Source organism: Coturnix japonica, chromosome 5 (assembly GCF_001577835.2).
Source record: "Coturnix japonica isolate 7356 chromosome 5, Coturnix japonica 2.1, whole genome shotgun sequence".
NCBI classification, from domain to species: Eukaryota; Metazoa; Chordata; class Aves; order Galliformes; family Phasianidae; genus Coturnix; species Coturnix japonica.
In genome coordinates, this window is record NC_029520.1 from 37475592 (window position 1) to 37499629 (window position 24038).

Below are 24038 nucleotides of genomic sequence, written 5' to 3' on the forward strand. Positions count from 1 at the left end.
CTTACTGTTACCCCAGTCATCATGTCTCAAGCCAGAACTAAAAATACTGGTAATCATAGCATCTGGCCAGCTGTGCACAGTTGCAGAGAGCTATTGAAACCCAGCTGCAGCTTAGTGGTTCTCTTCAAAATCTTTCAGGAAGCAATCACTAAAGCCTGTATTGACATATTTTTTGACAACTGCCTAATCTCTTACAAGTTGTTGGTAAATGCTGCTTTACATCATCTTGTCAAAGATTGTTGAGGGGGTGGGAATGTGAGGAAACGAGCATATTTTTCAAAGTCTCGTTCAGGTACAGTTTATCCTCAGATTTTAAAACACATTTGTTCCTCTCTCTTAAATCACAAAACAATGAGCAATGGGGGAATCGTACTGATGTTTCAAATCCAGAGATTTTATGTTGTCTAACTAAATCCCTGCTATGGAAACCCACAGTGTTTCCAGTTAATTCCACATTTGACATCAAGATGCCAATGTGAATTTTAATGGTGTTTTAGATGCTTACATTCCTTTCATTCTCAATGGAATAGGATGTTGTAAGTCATCAAATACTAATTTGTGTTCAGGACCTTTAGAGATCTGAAAGAGTACCTGGATCTGGATTTTGTTTACGATCCATTGTCGAATCTGATTGTGAGTTTCTAACCATTTTAACTTTTTGCATGTTAAGCGTTTTAATATCTGTGTGCTCCCTAACTTTCCCAGGCCCCCAAAGACTCCTATCCTATAATTTCTTCTCTAAATAACATTGCACTCTCTTCCCTAGGTGGCTGTTATATTTTGTCAGTAATATAACCAATAGAGAAGTTTTTCCTGACTGCTCTTAGCTTAGCAGTACTCATCTATTCACTGTTTGTGAAGGGGGGGTTATGTAACTGAAAATGTCTATTTTCTGCATCATGGTGATCTAATATCTCCTGTCCTCAGAAAAACTCATCTTGCTTACACTGGAATAGACACAGCACAGTACTTAAAAGTAAAAAATCGTCTTATGGTATGGCTTATCACATTTGCTAGTTGTGGGGTTTGTTTCTTTTTTTTTTTCTTTTTTTTTTTTCTTTTCTTTTTATTCCTTTGCTAACTTCCTACTTTCTTGCTAATTTCTCATCCAAATATACTTAACCATAGGAAAGTGTAACGGGGTTATCTCACACTTCACTCTGTGCTGATTTTAGCATGCAGTAAAATGTCAAATTCCTGCTCGTTTCTTATTTCAGTGTAAATGCAATCTTACAGCACACTTTGGAAGACACGTTTATGAAGTGATTAAACCTTCTGAGAGAAAAGAAAAAATACCAGCATCATATTATGATTTAATAAGTCTGACGTGTTGCATGCGATTCACTAGAAGCTGGTGGTAGGAAGGGTACCTATTCTCTATTGATATTGTCATTGGACAAATGACAGAGCTGGTAATGTTTGTGATTTACCTATCTGTCAGAGGAGAGCATGGGAACAAACAAGATACTGATGCTGTTACCACTGTAGCCTCAGAACTTCTGATTATTTCACATCAGCAGAGCTTTCTGTAATAGAAAAGCAATAGCAGAACTGTGGATGTATAAGTAACTTGGAGCCAGCTGTTCATTTGCACTGGTACTCTTCAATTTAACACAACAATCAGATTCAGCTCTAATTCACACATGCCAAAAGAAATGGGAGGGGCTGGAGTAAGAAACAGAAATGTGTCCTTGCACCCTTGCAGTTAATCCAGTCAGTGTTTGTATTTTTCAGAGCTTTAAACAAAGTCATTAATAACCCTTCTGGTGTGAAAATGTCATTTAAAGTTTTGGAAGGAGAACAGAACTAATCACCAAACCTCAAACATTAAGAATCTTTTTCTCAGATGTCTGTCAGTTTGTTTCTATGGTTTCATAATGCACTGCGCTGGTAAGAGCAGAACTGGTCAGATTTTAGTAAGGGAGACCATTACTAGAACACCTTTACAGGAAGTTAGAGTGTATAAGAAGCTGAAGTCAGGTCAAGTAGGAAATTGGTGCTACCCTATAGATTTTCAGTGACATAGGTTTCTTCACTAGAGAAGGATCTAAATCAGGCCTGCATCCCTTACTTTCTTCAGTTTGTGGGACTGCTGACTCTAAAACCACATCAGGGCACAGCCTTTTGCGCCTTATGCTGAACATTTTGTAAATACAAGCAGTCAAATCCTCAGTTGCTTTAACTTAATCAGTGTACTTGCAGAATTGGCTATGAATTTTTTGATGTGCTTGTAAGAACAGAGGGAAAATAATATTAAGAGTAGGATAAACAGTGCTGGTTTAGAAACTCTGGCTGATATTTATTTTAGCATTAAAAAGGATAAAACTTTGAGGAAAGATGAAGGAACAGTTCTGCTGAGCTGCCTGAAATGATGTTGACACTTGCTTTTTATAGTCAGAAAAACAAAGCTAATTCTGAGTCTTAGGAACAGAAAAATTAATTGGGAAAAAAACTTGGAGAAAATTCAATTTTTATGTGGTAATTGGTGTTTCTATTTCACAAAAAAGGCAACTAATGGAATAGCACATATTCTCTGTCTTAAAGAAGTGACAGATATAAAACCTTTCTGTAAGATTTGATCAAAACATCTTGAGACTTTTTCTAGGCAGAGGTGTTCAAAAAAAGTTCTCTTTTTGACCAGAAATCTTTCCTCTGCAGAAACCAGAGGATTATTTCTATTGTAGACATCTGAATGCAAGAATGCTTTCCAGCTTCTGACAAACTAGGGAGATAAAAGCGCAATAGTGCTGGACGTGCTCTCTTTCCCTGATGGGAAATGCTGTCTGAAGGAGTTTAATTATTTTTACATTTATCCAGAATTTCTAGATATACAGTTACTGCACAGTAGGTTTAGTCCATCTGAAGATATCAAATGTCTGCATAAGTTGTATTATAAGCCAGTTTATTTGTGTGGAGCAAGTGAACAACAGAAACAACTTCAGTATTTCCCCAAAACATTGAATTTACTGGACAAATAGAGATTATCAAAATAAAGGAAGTAGAGCAGGTTCAAAACTTCCCCAATGTAAAACAACACAGTTGGCTGTGTACTTGTCATTCAGAGGGCATTTCTGGGCTGAACTGAGCTTTCTCATTCCAGTGAGCTAGTCTTATTCTATGTATTTGTTCTCAAGACATTGTAAACAAACATGTTGGGAGAAAGAATACATGAAAAATACAGCGAGGAGGAACAAAGACTGAAATAGAAAGGAAGGCAAATCTATGTTTCATGTTTTTCTCTGTTTATCAGGTATCTTCAGTATCTTAGTGCTATAGATGTATTTATTTCTTAAGGCTTTTAAGTCCAAATCCTATTGAGAGAAGTAGTAAATGAGCTATTCAATACAGGGTCCTGTGCAATTTTTTTCATTTCAGTTTTCAAATGATCAAGCCTCTCAATCTTTTAATTCTTAATTTAGTCTAATTTATAATGTATCTGATTTTTATTTTTTTTTTTTTAATTTCCAGTGCCACTCCACTCTTTAAACATTCTTTCACATTTAAAATGGTGTTTCATATACTAGACTTTTTGAACCCTTCCTATCTGTATGAAATAGTATAATAATGAGAAAAGCTAATGTCTTACTTTCCAAAAAATGGAGCACACTACTAGAACAGAGAGTTTTTCTAGCAGTTTGCAATATATTCTAAACTGTAAAAGAATTCATCTTAGCTCATCTTCAACACTGAAGGTACACCAAGACATTTTTTCTTATCCAGTCTGAACCAGTTTTTCCATTTTCATTTAGTAAGCATCAAGAATTAGAGATAGTACAATGTATTCAGGAAAAACGTAAACCTATAGCCTATCTCACATTTATGAACACTGTTTAGCTACTTCTCTTTCTTGTAACTGGGTAATATTTTGCCTCACTCAACATGTTTTCTTTTGTGAAATGTCAAGATATTTTATTATCTGGGTTACAGTTCACTAGGAGAACAAATAGGAAGATACTAAATCTGAAGCTCTTATCTTTTGCTTTTATACCTTCAGTTATTTAGAAAAAATATTTCACTGTACAATTGAAAAAAAAAAGTGTGTTTCCACATCTAACAAGAGCAACTCTGATTAAAAACATCAACTGTTGCTATTACTGAGGAATAGCTAGTAGCCTGGGAAGTCTCCTTGGCTGTCACAACATTTCACAAGCCTTTCATTTTTCCCTTTTTAATTCACTAGCGATCCAATTGTACGGAACGACTTAACCTCTGTCAGGAGAACTTGTACGTTGTGTCTCATATGAGGGGCTGACTTTATTCTTTAAGAAAACCTAATGGTGAGGCTTTTTTTAATTTTATTTTTATTTTTTAATCTGAACGAATGCTTTTCAGCGGCTGACTGAAATTTTGGCCCCATTGACTGCCTCATGCAAATCCATTTCTCTTGTCTAAAAATTCTCATTGCTTTATTGTAAAAGAAATTTTGCATTCTGGAAAAGACAAGGGTGTGTCCTGACAGTCCTAAGTTTGGTGCTGATGGTATTGGGATGGTGGTGGGTATCAGGTTTATTTAGATCAAGTACCTGCTTCCAATTTCATCCCATTCAATTTAGGCTTTGGGGGAGAAAATTTTTAACTGTTTATTAGTACATTGCTCAGATATTTGAAAGTTTAAAATGTAACTAAAATCTTTAAGCAATCTTGGTCAAAATCCAGCAACCATACAATTTTAATGGTAAATGAATAACAGCAAAGTAGAAAGGTATACAATTTTTTTTTTTCTTTTTTTTTTCTGTTCTTGGTTTCATAAATGTTTTGTTTATTATATTATTGAAGACCAAGGGAAAAATTATATTTAAAAATTAGGAAAAATAATTAAAAAATACTAATTTTGCATCTGCTATGTTAATCTTCTAAATACTAAATCAGTAAAGCATTGTGTGCGAATGCAATAAGCCATGTCTTGGCCTTTCCTGATTTCCCTAACTTGAGCAATTTACTTACGCAATTATTCAATTGCCAGATTTTTTCTACAGTCTAAACAGCATTTTGACTGCTTATGTCAAAATAAAACATCACAGGAAATTGCACATTTCAGCCTGTTAAATTATGTAGGAGGTTTGTAGGGTGTATAATTAGGCCAAAGGAAACAAAAATAGTATACAAATCACCACACCTGCAGTGCTTTTAAAATGCAGCATTATGTTATAGTGCTAGGATTAACTACATCAAAAACCTGAAGAGGAATCCACCTTTAACAAATAGTAATAATATGGTGTTTTATCTGACAGTGATTATTCAATTACTTCTAAGTTCGTTACTACTGCCAGATCAAATTCTGGCCTGTATTTATTTATTTATTTGTTTGTTTGTTTGTTTGTTTGTTTTGTTTTTTTCATGCTGCTGGCTTCAAGCATGATCAGAATCAAGATGTAATAAAAAATGAAAATGCCTTTCATGTATTTAATCAAGGTTTGATTTCAGATTTGGAATTCCTTATATTGCTTCTCCCTTCTGATTTCAGTCATCCAACACCTGAGTTTAAGCTAAAGTCCGAGCTTTTACAGATGTATGGAAAAAACAAATACTAATTTTAGGTTGGATGTTAGGGGGAAGTTCTTTACTAGGAGAGTGGTTAGGTCCTGGAACAGGCTGCCCATGGAGGTTGTGGATACCCCGTCCTTGGAGGTGTTCAAGGCCAGGTTGGATGGGGCACTGGGCCAACTGATCTAGTATTTGTGGAAATTTGGTGGCCCTGTCAGGCAGGGGGGTTGTAGCTTCATGATTCTTGAGGTCCCTTCCAACCCAGGTCATTCTATGAAAGTCAGGAAGCACTTTTAGTGATAAGATGTACTGGGACTGTGAAGTCTTTTTCCTCAGAGGTAGCTACAGCATCAGCCCCATTATTGCCCCTTTTGAAACTGGGCTTCTAGGCACGTTAGGGAGACTTGTATAAGGAGCAATCTTCCTGGAGCGCAGAAGCTGAGATGTGCAAGCAGCCCTAATGCACCTTCCTTGTTGCTAATGTCTGCCAACCTGCTAAAACTTGGAAATTTGGTGGCCCTGCCAGGCAGGGGGGTTGGAGCTTCATGATCCTTGAGGTCCCTTCCAACCCAGGTCATTCTGCGATTGTAATTACAACACCACCAAACTGGAAAGACAATGTAAGTGAAAAACTTATTTAACACATTGAGTAAAATTGAATAAAATACTTAAATGTAGCAGACAAATCATAATGGAGTAAGACTATTGTGGGGTCCTCAGAGATGACATCTATGATATATATACATATACATATATATATATATATACACACACACAAAATCCGTAAGTTCCCAAAACATTAAAAATGTTAAGAGGGTAAACTGGAGGAGAGATTTATTCAATAATTACATGTGAGGGGACAGACACTTCCCCAGTTCCTTTGAGGATTTGCATATGTCCATCACAAAGTCAGCTTTCTGAAGTTTTTAAGATTATAGGTATGGTATTACTAAAGAACTTTTTCAACAGTACCCAAGGATTTATTTGTACTAACAGAGCAGCTTTGAGCAATGATTATCTATGTAAAGGCTGTTAAGAATAATATTAATATCTAGGAGCTTTATATTTCATGTGCATTTCCGGACAACACTAAAGATGAAATAGCATGCGATTTTAGAGCAGTACATAAAGTTTTTTACTACGGTGGTTTAGCTATGTTAATTCACCTCTCCTCCTTAATGTCATAAACTTTAATATACATGTAGGCTCTTTCTTCATATTTCATGAGTATGCTATGCATTTAGACAATAAAAGCATTCTGCAGAATCAACCACAATAAACACACTATGTAATTAAAAAAACAGATTCCAGACTCAGCAAGTCATAACAGAGCTGCATTAATTTGTTTAGCTTGATTAACAAGGGTGCACTTTGACGCACAACAATGGTGAAGGGAGTCACTAGATTGCCACTGTGGGATGATCTGTTAGCAAATGAAATCTGACTTAACAGTGGCTGTTGAAGCTTCATACAAAGACCTTTCAATGCCTTTGCAGTGTTTTTATCGTTCTTTTTCTTTTTTATCCCCCCCACCAAAATGTGTATGACAGTGGGAAAAGCAATCTAGCCACACCACTGCAAAATGTAATACAAAACACATGGCTAATACGTGGACAGTGAAGAATCTGTTTTTAGTGGCCTGATTCTGAGCAGTTCTTAACAACAGAAAGGAAGACATTGAGGACATTTGATGGATTCTTATGGGATTTCTTTAAAAGCTGGGGTCTAATCCTAGATTTTGAATAAAGTCAGAGCGCAGCAACCATCTATTCTTGCCCTCTAGTTTGTATGTTTTATCTCCTGTTCCAGGCTTCTGAGTCTACTAAGTACTTTCTGCATTTTATCCCTCAGGCTATTGCCAGTGGAAAGTAAGCCCTCAAAATAGAGTTCTTCCAGGAAATATGGGATGAAAAAGTTTAAATTTTTCATGATTATCCAAATTTTGTTACGTATTTTTTGCTCTTATGTGATTAGGCAAATCCTCTCAAGTACAGAACTTGCATGGAAAGGAGTCGGTGCTAAGAGCAAAGCTCTTCATAAGTGTCTCACTAGCACAAATGTACTCAGCTTTTTTGTTTCAGGCTGCATGGTTCTGCCCCTAGCCAAAAAATCTTACTCTGGGTTTGCCTGAAGTTCTGCTTTCCCAGCCATAGCAGAGCCACCATTCACCAGTCTTAGAAATCTCTTCAGTTGTGCTTAAATTGGAGGATTTTTTTCCAATATTTCATACTTCATTGTTCCCACAACAAGTGTGGTAAGTTCCTCTCTTCATTATTTGAGTCTCTATAGTCTCTAATTTACAGGAGCTAAAAAGTAGAAGAAAGAAGTTAGATTTTCCTCTTTTTTTTTTTTTTTTTTTCCTCTTCCTCACAAGCCTATGCTTAGATAAAGCCAAGGACACTCTGAGGTATGTAAAAACAATGACCTCAAATCCCTATTTTTTTTTTTGGTCTGAAGCCATTTTTTTTTTTATCTTCGGAAATACATTTGTGCCAGATTTTTCTGAGAGCAATTTATAATCTGCGCTATAAACACCCTCATATGCTATGCTTCCAGGGTGGCCTTCTAGCATAGAAAAAGGTTGAGTAGCATAAGAAGCACTGTAATTTAGCAATATAAGCCCAAACCTCCTTTACTTTCCTCTAGTGTCTCACATTTTCCACTTTCTCCCTTTCCTTTTTGGTTAAATCACTTTAGCTTAGTGTTGTTATCTCCAACACTGTTCATGTATTTTAAATGGATCCAAGTAAGAAAGGCTGTAGAAATGCACTCGTATTCTGGGCTGTGTATATATACTTGTACAGTCGAGTAAAAGATATTTGCTAAAATGTGATTATTTGTCAGATAGTAGTTTTTACTATTTTTGTTTTTCATTGTAAGGTTGGACATGTGTGCAGTAAGTAAACGTTCTTTTGTTTGCTAGAGAGAACAACAGAAGGGAGGAAGTTGTTGATCTTGAGATCTCTGCTGCTACAAAAGTGATCTGATTGTTAAATGTCACACAGACAGTTCTTTCATAGACACCTACACCAAACTGTCATCACAGTCAAAGCCATGTAGATGGTATGAATTTTAAGATGTTGGGTATGAATCACCTTCACCTCTGGCTCTTATGTTTCATGACTGACCAACATCAGGGTACTTTCAGCACATTGTATGATTGTATCTTAGTACATACTTTTTGTAGCAGTGTCAAAAGCAAGAAGTGCATTTGTCTCTGATTTTATGAACTAAGATGAGACCATGAGAACAGCTACCTTTCAGCAGAACATATATATATATTATTTTCTTTTGATTCAGCATAGTGATAAAATTTGTTTTGGTTTTACTTCTGCCCAACCTTTTAAAACTTATGACAAAATATTAATCAGCATGGAGCGCTAGCAATCAATTTGTAGTAGGTAAAAGGAAAAAGCTACATGATCAGTCTTATAGGGAAAGATGAGAATATATGTATGAGAAATAAATTTTATGTACCAGTTTGCACAGAATCAGATCATATGTGGTCACCACACCACCAAGCTTTATCTCTTGGTATTGATTTGTTTTTCAGTTGTGAAATCCTTCTCTGCTGCTTACGTAACTAAGAACTCAAAACCATACCAAGCATGGACCTAGGCCAGTTCTGTACCTCAGTGGCATTTTACACCATATTATGTACATTATGTTGATATTAGCTATATCATTCATTTTTAATGAGAAAATAATAAGTAGGTGGAACAGATTCTAATATCATCATCATCATAGTCTCGTGCGGGTTGGAAGGGACCTTAGAGATCATCGAGTCCAACCCCCCAGGATTCGAGCCTCTGTGTAGCAGAGCGGCACTTCTACCACTTGCGCCACAGGGGGGATTCGAACCCAGGGCCTCTGGTGTTGCAACGCGGCATTCCTACCACTTGCGCCACCAGGGCTGTTTGCAAGGCTAAAGACTGTCCAAAATTGAAAGTTTAACACTGGATAAATAGCCATAGGACTACTTACATGGATTCAATTTAGAGAAGGTATGAAATAAAGAAAGATGCAACCTCATCATTAAACAGATGTTGTATTAAAAGGTTTTTGTAATGACAAATAGGAAAAAGGCATTGGTGATGTATTCACTCTCACGTTGTAAAGCGATGAATACTATTATTCCCTTCAGGTGACAGAAAATTGAAGCACGGAGGAGCTGAATAACTTATGGTTATGCTATGATTATGGGATTCACATCTCCTAACAATAATCACCTAATGTTTTTTATAACCAATAATTATCTTCAGAGGGCATCTATTTTAGCATGGGATGAATCAGCCATCCTTCTCTGGCTGGTTTAAGTACCTTCTTCCTTCTATTGAGTACTGAGAGGTTTGACAGCTAGCTTAGGGAAGATGTATACTTTTGGATTGCAAAATTGATGTGATGTGAGTTGCACTGTTAATGTTTAAAAAAACTAAGAATAGAATCTGGGAATTCTGGCAGTTAAGTGTCTGTATTAGCTACTGAAATCTTCTTCTCTAAAATATGATATCTATTTTATTTTTTGTGTGCTTCATATATTTTATTCTAATTAATTGGAGATCCCCACCCTGGACATTTCAGAAGGCTAGTTTTTGTGATTAAGTAGCTATAGTATTGAATTAACTGAGAAGAACAGTGTGAAGAAGAATGTAATTTGTAAATTGTGAATTAATACTATTCAAAAAAGTTCAGTTGTCCCTTCTACAAGGGGAAATAGTTGCGTTTCCTTACTAAACAACTTAATGAGTATCTGAGGAACAGCAGCTAGGTATAAAAAATAAGTCAAATTTTTCACTTACACAGAAATAATTAGTAGCAAAGAATCTGAAAGTAATACCAATAAAAATGTGAACTCATCTCTCCATTGCAACACTTAGCTGTATCTAAACAATGTTCTTAAAGGCAAAGATACTGTGATTTTTTTTGAAAGATTTCCAGTACATACCCTCAAATATATCACGTCTTCTACTTCATTGTGTTTATCTAGTACACTTTCAGTCTTTATACAGATTATTATCCATTTCTGATTTTGATATATTATTTATTATAGCTATAATATGTTTTATGGTTAGCTGAATAGATCACCTTTCAGAGGCTTAATTAGTTGTATCTACATAAACTTTTCATTTTGCCATTGCAAGCTGTTAATCATTTTAATTTCTCTGCTTATATAAAAAAAAACCAAAAAATCCTGCTGTCGAAATCTGTCTCCTATGGCACTTTAGCTCCCTTAATGTTAATATGGTAACTTTTCTCTGATTCATGGTAGGAAATTATTCTTTCAGAGCATCAGTAAGTTAAACCTTCTTGGTGTGGTCATGATAGCAAGTATGATATTCCTTAAATTTATTAGAGTAAAGCAATTCAATGATCATTAGATCATTTCTTGGCATTTCCTGAAAACTCATTTATATATTGTGTTGGTTTTTTTTTTCTTTTTTTTTCTTTTTGTTTTTTTGTAAGTAGATATTTTTACTAGAGTCAGTCTCTTATATTATCCTTCCATGACTTTTAAACAGACATTTGTGAAATTCTGTAATTTTCCTGGCACACTACAGTCCCCATGTTTACATCTCATTTCTTCCTATCTTCTTTATTCTCCTCCCTCTCAGTCAAGCAAACAAACAAGCCTTTTAAAATGCAAATATTGATATTTAAAATAATAGAGTCTTTTGTGCAAGAGAAATGTGAAGCCTGAAAGGAAACTGCAATTTGGAGTCTCTCTAGGAGCCTGTGTCTGAAATTAAGCTGGGATTGTATGGAGAAACAGTGATGGGAGCGGAAGGGTGGCAAAAATGTTCCATTTAAATCCATCTATAGCTTTCTGGACTGACAAAGATGCCATACCTAGGTTTAATTGACTCTGTTGGGTTTTTTTGTTTGTTTGTTTTGTTTTTTTAATTAAACTCTGCATGCCTTCTCAAAGCGTCACACGTCTGGCATTTTTATGTAGCGGATGATGTGATTATCGAATGTAGAATTTGCTAAGTACTTTATTATCCTTGTAAAGCAAGAACGCTTTACATTTATGAAATGGTTTATTTTGGAGTCTGCACAGTGATTGGTGCTTTAAGGTCACTTGTCTGAAAATTTTACTTCATTTTATTTAACCTCCTCATCAATATAAAATTTGACTCATGTGACATGATCACAAGTCAAGAAGAGCCCTGAAGTGAATGGTTTTTGTTAGAATATCAGAAACAAGAGATGGAGGTTCACCAGTAACTAGTAGTATTTTTCAATAGAAGTACCTACAACTATTTTAAAATATTCAAAACACAACTTGTTTTTATTTCAGTTGCAATAACTTTTGTTAACATAAATTTGTATTCTCATGTTTTATTGGATGTATTAGCAGGTTATTGCTGTTATTGAAGGAATTTTTGGCTAGGCAAAACCTCCTCATTTACTGATTCTGGTTACCAAATAAGCCTGCCTTTGATTAGACCTGGCTGGTCTAATCATTAAATTATGCAACTCACTGATACAAAGCTTATTCCTGTAATGGCACAGGCATTTAATGGGACAGAGTGAAGACACGTGAAACTAATGTGCTTAAGAAGATTATGTGCTTAGGCAATATGCACTTAGAATGAGTAGAGTTCCTGTTATATTCACTGCAGGTAGCAATGCGCTTCATCCCTTAGAGAAAGAAAAATGAAAGCCAACTCCTTCAAGCATGGAGAAAGGCAAATAGCTTTCTCATCTGCCTTGCTATAGCTATTTCACAGCAAAAGACAGAGGAAATGACCTTCCACTTCCTCAGCAAATAGAAATTATGAGATATTTGTACTTAGAGCAACTCCAAATGTCTGATTTGAGCACTGGAACAGGTTGCCCAGGGAGGTGGTGGAGTCTCCTTCTCTGGAGATATTCAAGACCCACCTGGACGCCTACCTGTACGACGTGGTGTAGGGAGCCTGCTTTGGCAGGGGGGTTGGACTTGATGATCTCTAGAGATCCCTTACAACCCCTACAATTCTGTGATTCTGTGATTCTGGTAAGAACACTTCTGTTTGAAGCTCAATGATAGATTTTTGGGAAGCAAGGGTTACAAGGAAAAGCAGTATGGGAGGCATCATAGTCTCTGTAGAACTTAGACCTTGCTCTCACCCAGTCAACTGGATGTGAGTCAGGGATATCATCTGAGTATTTAGACAGAACTGCCTCTGCTCACTAAATAATTTGGATATGTGTCAGTCAAAGTGATACTCAAATCATCCATCAAAGGAGTACAGCTTGCAGTCCTTACTATGCCAGCTTGAACCTGCCATTCATGATTTCTCACCTCCTTTAGGAACATGCTAGGACTTTCACTGACTTTGGGTTGTTTTTTTGTTGTTGTTGTTGTTTTTTTTTTTGTTTTTTTTTTTTTTTTTTTTTTTTTTTTTTTTCTTTTTTCTTTTTTTTCCCCGAGCCAAATTGTCATCTGGTAGAAATCAGAAAAGCTTCATTAAATTTGCTGGCACAGTACCAAGTTACTTCTGCTGAAAATTTTCCCATACCCCTAGCCTTTAAAGTCTAGGTTGGTAGCTGCCCTCCACATACAGTGGTTAACATAACTAGAAGAAATATCTGCTGAATACTCTCCTTTTAAACCACAAGTGGGACCAGCCACTACTTATTCCTTGTGTATGAACATTGGAAATATCAAAAACCTATTGAAATAGATAAACTGATTTCATGCTCAGACTTCATTTAGCTAGATTTTGATGGTGCTGTTGACAAGTTATTAGAGATGCTCATGCTTTGCGGTTATTCTAAAAGTCTTGGTGCTAAAATATGTAAATGTTCTTTTGCAGCTCATGGTTCCCTCTCTTCTATTTTTATTTTGTCTTCTTCACATCTCCATTTTTCCCTCACTGAGCATGTATTACAAGCCAAGTATTCTTGGCTTCTTTCCATACATATTTGTAAATATTAACTATATATTTAATGCATGTACTTATTTATTTTATATTTGATAAGCATATTATACACTTAATTTTCAGTAACTGGCAGCGTGTAAACAGCATGAATGAGTATCTTCTTACTGTGATTATGAGCTGGAATGAGAGCCTTTGCCTGTAGTAGGCAAGTATCATATCATTTAGAAGTGAGATCTTTAAGACAGAGGTGGCTGTTTTTACATTATATTTCACAGTATGAGACAGTTTGAATCTCTAAATCTGAAATATCCAAATGACCCTGGGTGACTCGTTTTAGATTAAGGCTGTGATGATCCCTTTTCCACACAGCAGCAATTTCTGTCCTTCATCACAATATGCATCACAGCCAAGTAGCAGCCACAATAAATAGTTAAGGAAATTTGTAAAAAGAAAGTGGCATTACTAAGTAAATACATTTAGCTATGTGAGGTTAGTACTGGTATGAAGGTGCTCATCAGTTGCAAGCCTAGGTATAGAAAACCAGATTTTTCCCCTGATCTTTTCTGCTGACAGCCCTTGATTCCAGTTGGAGATGTGTTGTGAGAATTCAGCATGTGCTCAGTAGTCAAACTGCTGGCACTACACTGCCAGAAGTACCATCTGAAACCTGACAAGTGAGAACAGAAGGAGATGCATGCCTGTGTGGATTATATTAAAGCTCCTTCAGTTATCACCTGAAAGACGTAGAAACAACTACCATTACTCACATGTATGCAAATACAATTTTGCTTTCCTGAGCTGAATCTGACATGATGGCTTCTGCTGCCATGGATGCCACAGCTGGGCATGGTGTGGGGTTTAAACGAACACTCTCTATTTTTGATATAATGAACTTAAATTAAAATCTTATTGTCAGTTTCTAGGAAAAAAAAGCCAAAGCATTTAAAACTTTCTGATAAACAATTTCAGATGAGAGTCATAATATAAATACTGAAGTAAAAAGTTTAACACAAGTATTTTAGCAGAGAGATCCTTTTTGCAGAACAATTGTTTGGCTGTGCTTCTGCTGTTGCTATCAGCTGTCCCCCTGCCTGCCTTCTGGTACCAAAGCAGAGGAGGAATGTTGTTCTGGGATTGAAAGTAAAGGCAGGTGAAATGCTCCAGAACCAACTCTGAACTTTTAAAATATTCATGTACATGGAAAGCAGCTATATAAGAAGTTGTTCACCATAGGTTCTTATAAAAACAAACAACAACAGAGAACAACTGTTTGAATTTACACAGTGAAAAATAAGTCAGATTCAACAAATGAATTATTGTAGCTCTTGCACCATTATAGTTCACTATAATCTCATTTATTTACTTGAGCTGTAGACGTCTTAAAATCCCTCTGGGGATCCATTGGCAAGAGTATGAAGTAGACAGAACTGTTTGAGTCCATATAATTCCCAAGGTATGTCTGCTGACATAGAGATCTGTTGAAGTCAGTAATCAAATGGATATGAAGTTAGGCTAAAATTACATTATCAGATATAATCTTTGTTTTTAATGTCCCCTCTGTCTATAGATCTCCATGCTTTGTCAGCTATAAATCAACAAACTTGCATCTCCTGTTCTTTTATACATTCACATGTGAGACTGTTAGCTTAGCTACAGTATATTTCCCATCATCTAAAATCATGATTCACTCCACTCAGTCCTTAATAGGTTTTAAATCTGAGGTCCTCACCCAGGAGGAAACAGCTTGAAATTATCCCAGCCTGACAGTGCATTCTGATAACAACAATAAAACATTTGTATGCTTCCTTTTCATTACTGTAACCTCATAGAATCACAGAATTACCTGTGTTGAAAATTAATTGCCAGGAATTTTTTACAACTAGCTTTACGATTTAATGCTCAGCAAAACAAACAAACAAACAAACAAAAAATCAAACAACAACAACAACAACAAAACTTTCCAGTACAGCTTTAGTTAACGAGTGTCTCCAGTAAATGCTAGATGCTATTTCTAACCTTCTGGTTGGTGCTTCCTGTTCTACCTGGCCACTTATTTTGCATCTTTTTGACTGTTGATTGCCTTGCCTGTTTCTCTTTCCTGCCAGCCTTTTGCTTCCAGACTATTACACTTGCTTCTTAACTGTCTTAATTTATTTTTCCTGAGATTGGTTCTCTCTTCTCTCATAAAATCCTTTTCTTTAGCATACCGTGCTGTGAAAATTTTGGATTGCTTTTTTGGTTAGAAGTCAAACTAGGCAATGCTGTGTACCCCATAGATTATTAATTTTCCTTGCACTCTTGCACTTGGACAGAAAGAATGTAAAGTGATCCTCTATCTTGTTCTTACTGAAAGAACGAGATATAGAGAGCTGGGAATGATGCAGATTTCTCGCACATTCTGTGTGGGTGCCGGAGGAGAATTAACTAAATGCTTGATCTGCAGAGTAACTCCAAATGCAGTCAAGTTCTTCCAAGGTCTACATTTTCAGTGTAATGAGTGAGACTATTTACAGAAGAGATTATGTCTACATTGTTCTTTGCTCTACCCACCTGTTCTTCAGTGTCTTCTTTCAGCATATCTAAAGTATTTTGGCAATGCAAGAATATCAGACTTGTTTGTGAGGTAGCATCTAGGACACACTATTGATGGAGTTGTGAAATGATGAGTTGGAAAAGACAAAGCAAAGTCTGATCTTTTCTTGTGTCTAGAAGAACAAATAAATAAAAGTTGAAGGGTGCACTTCCTGCATCTCCATGGTAAACCAGCTCCTTCCCAACTCAACAAATCTGAATGCCATAAGTCAAATGTAAAAAAAATAGCAAGTATAGGCATTAGTGCCTTCTGGAATTTCTTAAAAACTAAATTTCTTCAAAGAAGAAGTAATATATTTTCCCATGAATTTTTCTCTCCCATCAACATCTAGTCCTTCATTAAAGCCTCTGCCTTGTGAGAAGCACACTAAGGTTGCATATGCAGTACAAGCTACTTGGGTGCAAGAAAATTCCAGTGCAAGCATATTGTTTAAATATAGTGAGCACAATGTTATTCTCAGACCTGTATGGGGACATACAGATGATTTGCAATCCTACATTGAGGTAAAGACATTAACATGATAGGATGCTGTTGGCTCCTAGAAGAAGCAAACAAGCAAGTCCAGAAGCTTTGTACTTTCCTGGAGTCTTCCCTCAACAGCTTTGTGAGAAGCTTTGCTGAGCATATGATTTTCAATATTTTTCATGAAGAGTTCATATTCTTTGGGAAAACATATTAAAAAGCAGTAGCTTTTAAAAGTTAATATGATGATTTATGTGCAACACCAATAACAAAAAATACCAAAGAGACCTCCTTGTACACCTGGTGTTCACCTCAAGGCTCTAAACTAAAATAATTTTTCTTCTCTTGGGAATTAATTACAACCCATTGATCTCAAACACTGCTTCTCAGTCAGTATGTGGCAGCTTGCAGTGAACTTCCCATTCCCTGTGTAAGAGTCAGCTCTTTTTAAGATATTTTCATCTTTTTGGTCGTCTGTTTCCTAGCTTTATTGCCAGGATAGTCAAAACAGGTTATAATTAACGTGTTCCAGCTTTTCAAGTGGCTACTTTTGTTTTTATGTCTTTCTTCTTTCTCCTTCTCTTGAAAGCACTTGTAAGATCCCAGTCTTGTTCTAAAACAAGAAAGTAAGAAGTATAATAATTTCCTTCTCTTCCCTTTCTTTTCTGTTACTGTAGCATGCTTCTTTTACCCCTTTACAGCCATAGGTCCTAAAGATATTATTTTATTATTATAGTTCTGACTGCATTAGAAAAAACATAATAACCATCTCTTGTGTTATGGTTGTAAAGTAACGAAATTCATATCATAGGACATGTTGTTTTACTTTTGCAATAACTTTAACAACTTCTGGAAAAAAACTATCATGTTTCACGTGAATTGAAATAATACTGGAATCTGAACATAAGAACTGAGATATACTTCCCTGATATTTAAAAGGGGAAAAAAGCTTTTAGTGTAAGAAAGCCAAGTAATAAGTCTTCTTTGTTCTTAGGAACCAGTGATAAATATCAGAGATGGAATGAAGCATGTGATCTAAACACAAGAAATCTCAGATACGTCTGATAATGTACTATAATCTTTTCTATATTTGGGACCAAACTGAATGTGCCATATTAATATTTCCCTGCCATTTTGGTTTACATAAGTAATTCAAAGTGAATACTGAAATCTAGAAAATCATATAAAAATGCTGGAAATGCTTCTAAAGAGTTACCTATTTTGTTCTCTTATATCAGGCAGGATCAATCTCTACTCTCCCTACCTCCTACCTCCCCCTCTTCTCTTCCTCCCTTTCCCCTCCACCTCTGTCATGGTTTTATAATTTTTTCCACATCGTAACATCATGTAGTGCACCGGGAGGTAAAGTGTAAATGTTCCAGTGCACTATATGATGTTATGATGTGGAATACCAGTAACCAAAAATCACACCGACATTACCATTGCCCCTCTCCTTTCCAATTTTTGATTTCTTCAGAACCTTTTATAAGTTTCTTGATCAGAGCAATAGATTGGCTGATCTTATTAATTTGCTGAGAAAAGGTAAGGAAGTATATTTTGCTTTATTGAGGCAATAGAAATGTGTAAAGAAAATAGAAGATGTTTCTGTTGCAGAAATTATTTTAGTGTGAGGGACAACTTCTTTGATCTCCATGATGAATAGATATAATTAGTCTGCAAAGGCTAGTAATCAAGGTTATCTGATTTTGTGATTTACTTTACACCATGCTGGCCAAAATCAATACAGTAATGATCAGGTTTTGCCTCGGTGTGGGGTTTGAGAAGAGGGGCAGAAAAAAAATACATAGCTTTTCCTTTTGGTCACCATCCATGTGATAAGAAAGGATTGTTAATGTTGACCTTCAATGCTGCTGAGCATCTTTCTCATGGTAGCTATGACTCATTGATTTTTTGATACTGTGAAAAGTAGCTCAAAGCCCATCTTAGAAGGCATACTTAAGATGATGTATTACAATCAGCCATGAAGATCAGATTTATGATAGGTATAGAAGATATTCAAGCATAAACAAGGACTATATGGATCTGTGCTTCTTTAGTAATCCTTGCTATCAGTACATCTTTAAATTAACTGTTTAAATAGGAGTCTACTCTGTCCCTGGATGCATAGACTTTCTTGAACATTTAGCTTGAGCTGAGCAAGGTATCATTAAAGGAACTCATGTTCAAATATAAAGGTCCATATTATCAGCCTAGGTGTGGTGGACAGGAAAAATGATCTAGTAGAAGAATTTTACTAGGTTCAGGCTAACACCTGAGATATCACTGTCTCAGGAAATGAAGCCTAAGTAGGGTCACTAAATAGTATGGGTAGCATATAATGTTTAATAGTTGATGAAAATGACCTGAGAGCAGTTTGAAATTTGTTTCTACTAAGGTTTATTTGCATTTATTTCATGAAAAAGATAGCAGTCAATACAGGTCCTGAATTCTGATTATATTTAATGTTCTGGTCATATTTAGAACCTGCATTTGATGTGGCTAGCAGACGGAAAGACAGTAAAGTTTCACAGGAGAACTGTCATAAAATATAAACCTCAACACCCTGCTAACTGTCAAGGTCTGAGGATTATCTTTGTCACAAACAAATGAAAAAGCTGTTAATTTAACTCTCACACAAAATCTGATCATTCCAAAAATACACATGCTACAAGTTATCAGTTACCTAGCACCACACTTCTCTGCTATGTGATAAGAACTTTGTTTTTGATACATTTCTATGCAGTTAACTATCTTGTCTGTCCCTGGGGTACTTCAACTGTAAAAAGAAGCTACTTTTTAAACCATATGATGTGCATCGGAAATGTTTAGCACGTGTCTGCTGCTTACAGTACTGCCACGTAACCATGTGAGCTCTAAACAAACTCAGAGGGTACTGTAAGCGTTCTAGCTACTGAACTCTGACAGCTGATTCACTGTGATTAGACAGCTATTGTCAGGCATAAGACCCTGTTTAGACACTGCTCAGATTTATTTACATTACATGATTGCATACGGTGCTGGCTGGTCTGTTTTTAAAATCTTACCCAAAGTCAGACAAGTATCAAATATCCTTTGGGTTGAAAGCTTTGAAAACCAACGTCTTCAAGGACAGGATCTTTGTCAGCAAGGGTAAATGTATCTGCAATGAACTGCTTGCTGAAAGTACTGCGTAGGTTAAGTGTGTATCATAAAGTGCTGCATTGTCCACTAATAAAGCACTCTGCTCATGCAGCTGTCATGTGAAGCTTTTTTTAACAGCCTTAAAGACTGCTTAAAGTATTTTGTAGAACAATTCTTGCAGTGGTGAGAAATTTATCCTGAATTATTCACTTGACAGCTGGAGATGCAGCTGTTAAAAACAGCTCTTTAGGAAGAAAAGAAATTAAAATGGGTAGGGAGAAAAATAATAATAAACCAAGGAAATGGGGAAAATGAAGAGTTTTTGAGTGAAAGAAGCATGCATAGCGGAAATGTGCTATGTAGTGTGCCCAGCAAAGGCACATATTTCAGCATTTTCTCATCATTTCTTTTCTCTCTGTAACTTGTACACATTCAGGGGAGGAGAAGCGAAAAGCAATTTACGCAGCTCAATATCAGATTGCGCTCTCCTGATGAGGTCCATCACCCTTAGAAGCAGTGAGTGTTTGGGAAGGTGGTGATGCTTTTAAATCAGCTAGCAACAGAAGAAATGCTGAGAAATCTGCCTTGTTTTTAATCAACAAGAAGAGAGTTTTATTATTTTATTTTATCAAGTACTGCATTATATTAACAAACTCTGCCTGGCTATTTATTTTTCATATGACTTCATTCGTTTATAAGTTGTGCTGTTGATATTATGGTGATGCTTCAGAAATCAGTCAAGTGTTGCCAGTCTGTCATGTCAGGAATTATGTGGTTAAGAAACAAAATCTGTATTTCAGAAAAATGACTATAAGGCAGGATGTGGTAGGTGTATTAAACAGGTGAATGGATACAAAAGTGGACTGGGAGGGGGAGGAAAGACAGTGATAAAAGACACAAAACTGATTAGAAACTCCACCAAGGTAGCCCAGTATGAGGCTTGGTAAATCTCATACAGTGATCCATATTTGCAGGGAGCTATATAGCAAACAAGTGAAGGGCATTTCTTAGGACGTATCTTACATATTAAAATGTAGAGCTTGGATCTCAGTAAGAAAATGAGAGCTCACAAAGTTTAAGTTTGCAAGTAAAATATAAACTAATTTACAGATAACTGTGGTGAGAGCATGTTGCTGCTGGGGCTAGTGTGGGATAGAAAGAGGCATGCCTTTGCGTAAAGACCTACAGCCTTATTCTGAGTGTGCTCAGATCACTGACTTTAAGTGGTATCAAAACCGTTCCTGAGACATTTTACATGGAGGTTGACTTTAGATCACAAATTGAGCAAACGACTGCTATGTTAAGCAGAGGAGCACTGTCTTACACCTGGTAAAAATAAAAGGAGAACTGAGCTCAACTTTTGTTTGTAACTGCAGGTTACATAGTCTTTGCTTCTGATATTAGTTATTTGCTTGGTATGGATGGAGAGGTTTCTTTTCTCAAACTATTTTCCACAAAACAATGTTTATTTGCAGGCTGTCATTGTCAGTTATCTTTGGGCAACCTCACCACTTTGAGGTCTGATATATACATGCCTGAACAGCTCACATGAGCAAGGAACCTACAGTTTAAAGTAGCCATGCACTAACAGCTGGTTGCAGTTGAGGCTGAGGTAAAAGAGGAAATAAGTGATAGCCAAAAGCCTGGCTGCTGAGCCAGAGAAGCCAAGTAAACCCCTGTACCTAATTACAATGTTTTGGATGTTTTCAGTGAATATCAATAAATTGCTCAAGGGAAAGGTGCCCACTGGCAGTCGTCAGCTTTCAGCAGTAGACAAAAGAGCTCCATCTCAGTTCAGACTCACAATGATATTGCTCTCCACCATCTGTCTCTCTAACAGCCTTTGCAGAAAATCCTTTACAGAGACCCCCCCCTCTGACTGGGGGATTTAAAACAATTACAAAATTGTTTGTAATATGTGGACTAGTGGGAAAAATCAGAAGCCTAGGCTTTACCTTTCAAAATAGGATGGACAGTCAAGGACCTGTTCAATATGAGGTTTTTCCCACAGTGCTGATCCCAACAAAGATCTCTGTATTCCGTTCACTTGGGCCACCAATTAGGTAGCACATTTGCCTCTCCAGCACTTTGTGTGCATGTAAATTTTGGTTATATTTTCTTATTAAAGAGCAAGGTCTAATTGTGACTTGAAATAATTATTTTATAGCTATAAAATTATTTAATTATAAATCCATTGCCTCAGCCTTTACCTCTTGCTTGATGGCATCAGGGGGCCCACAGACCTACTGTTCCCCTGTCATGGACATAGATTGATCTAGATAACTCTGTGACAATGTGTTTCTGTTCCCAGGAGTAATCAGCCAAGCTCTCACTAGACTTTTTGAGGTAGAATTGCACCCCAAAGACTTTGCTTAACTTTTCAGATCAACAGAGGATGCTCATAAACCCAAAGAATCTAGATCTAATCAGTCTAAAAGTGTAGCACAAAGCTACTTTGGATAAGAAGCAAATGAAGTAACTATGCTTCAGAACTAAGGCTTCCCTAAGAGTGGGATATATTACATCTAATATTTTTTACTAGACTTTTCTGAAGGCAGGTTGGGATTCAGCATATAATTTCTGTAAAGAGGAAGAAAAGCAGTTTTTGTTTGTTTGTTTGTTTGTGTGTTTAAAGACTTTTTTTTTTTTTTTTTTAAATCCTAGTTCTTGTAGGTTAAATTATCTTTTGCTAAAGTTTTAGAAAGAGTCTTGAGAGGGTAAAATCCATTTTCTTGATGTTCAGCCTTTGTTTCTTTGAGAAACAATCGCAGTCTAATTCTAATGGTGAATCAGTAGAGGGAGAACTGCAAGACATCTGGTGTGAGAGAGATCTTCGCCGAATGCCTTCAATTGGCTGTCTTGACACTCGCTGCTGCTGTGTGAGAGAGTGTTCAGATGAGGGTGAAGTAGATAGATACGAGCACCTTCATATGTTATTATGGTCTTGGCTTTGAATCCTGCAGGTGATAATGCAAGATAAGCACGAAATCCGGATGTTACAGGTTAAATGAATTTAGGAGGGAGCAGACCTGGTAGTTCTGTATGTGCTGAATATGTGGCAGTCATATCTGTGTTGGAGCAGAGGCGAATCTTTTAGCAACAGACAGTGTAACTATAGATTAAGGCAGAAAGATAAGAAATATGATAGACAACCTGAATGAATAGGAGAATTTTTACTTTGGTACAAAATCAGATGCCCAAACTGGAAACTGATCCAAGACATTAGATATAGTGTCTCTGGCTTAAGAAAAAAACTCCAACAGATCCATACTGCTGTAAGGATCCAGCATATCATCTGGTGTCGTATATAGAGGTACGCTAAACATACAGAGAGCATTTAAAATGCAACTGTGATAGTCACACAATTTCTCAAGAACAAAAAATAAAAATAGTATGCAAAAGCATTCTACTTTTCCCCCCTTAATAAAAAAGTTGCAGTAAAGAGAAACCTAATTAGAATATCTAGTCTAACAAGTAAAATAGATCCAGACTGATTCAACCTTCATTCCAAGGTGACTTCATGCATTCTGCCAAACCTTTAAACAAATTTGAATTCAGAACTTTGCTGCTGTCCTTGAAAAGGGACAGGCAATACCTTTTTTTCATTCTGAGGCTGATGACTGCTGCCTTGTGAGCCTCAGCAGCAAAGCAAAATGCCCAGAAAACATGAAAAGAAAAATGTGTTTTAGCTTATGCAGAACCACAGCTAAACTCAAATTCAGCAGTGGAGAGTGCAGAGAAAGTAAAACTTGCATCTGTTACAGTTGCTACAGTTGGAGGTGTGAGTTACAAAGGAGATTTGCCAGACTCCTAGGCCTGTGAGCAAACCAGAAGGGAGCAAGATGAACTGAAGCCAAAGCATGAGCTGTTTTCCAAAATGCAGCAACCTGTGCAGAACCAGAAGGTCACAGACTGCAGCTGGTCCAACTGCAAGTGAGACAGAGGGAAACAGTCTTAACAAACACCTAAGTGCCAGACAGGAAAGAGGTCTGGGTACTAAATCTGTTCAAAATGAAGAGCTAGCTGGGATGAGGCAAAGGAGAGGGTGAAGAACATGTGGGAACTGTTTTTGTGCCTCTGCCTGATAGACACCCTTCTTCAGCATTCTGGTAGACTGCTTAGTCTGCTCTGTACATCTGGGATAGATTTCATCCCGTGCCCTCCTATAAACCAGGGTGGGGGCAAGACGTGAAGCAACAGGCACTTCATTGTCTTCTTTCCCAGAATGCTCTCATTTTCCCAGCATGATCCATCTGCTTCTTGGCTGAGCTTTTGGCCCAGTCAGACTTCAGCACCACACAGATTGTCATTGGCATCACTGGGGAGAAAAACTATGGTCTCCACATACTTCCCAGGTCACTGCTTCTATTTGTCTACTATTACTGTAAAATTGTTTGAAATTATACTAAAACTTTAGGACACCATAAGGGATCTTACAGTATCAGAGACTGGAATAGGAATCTCTCAACTAAATATTTGCCAGAAATATAAGCAATTATTCCTGGTGAATT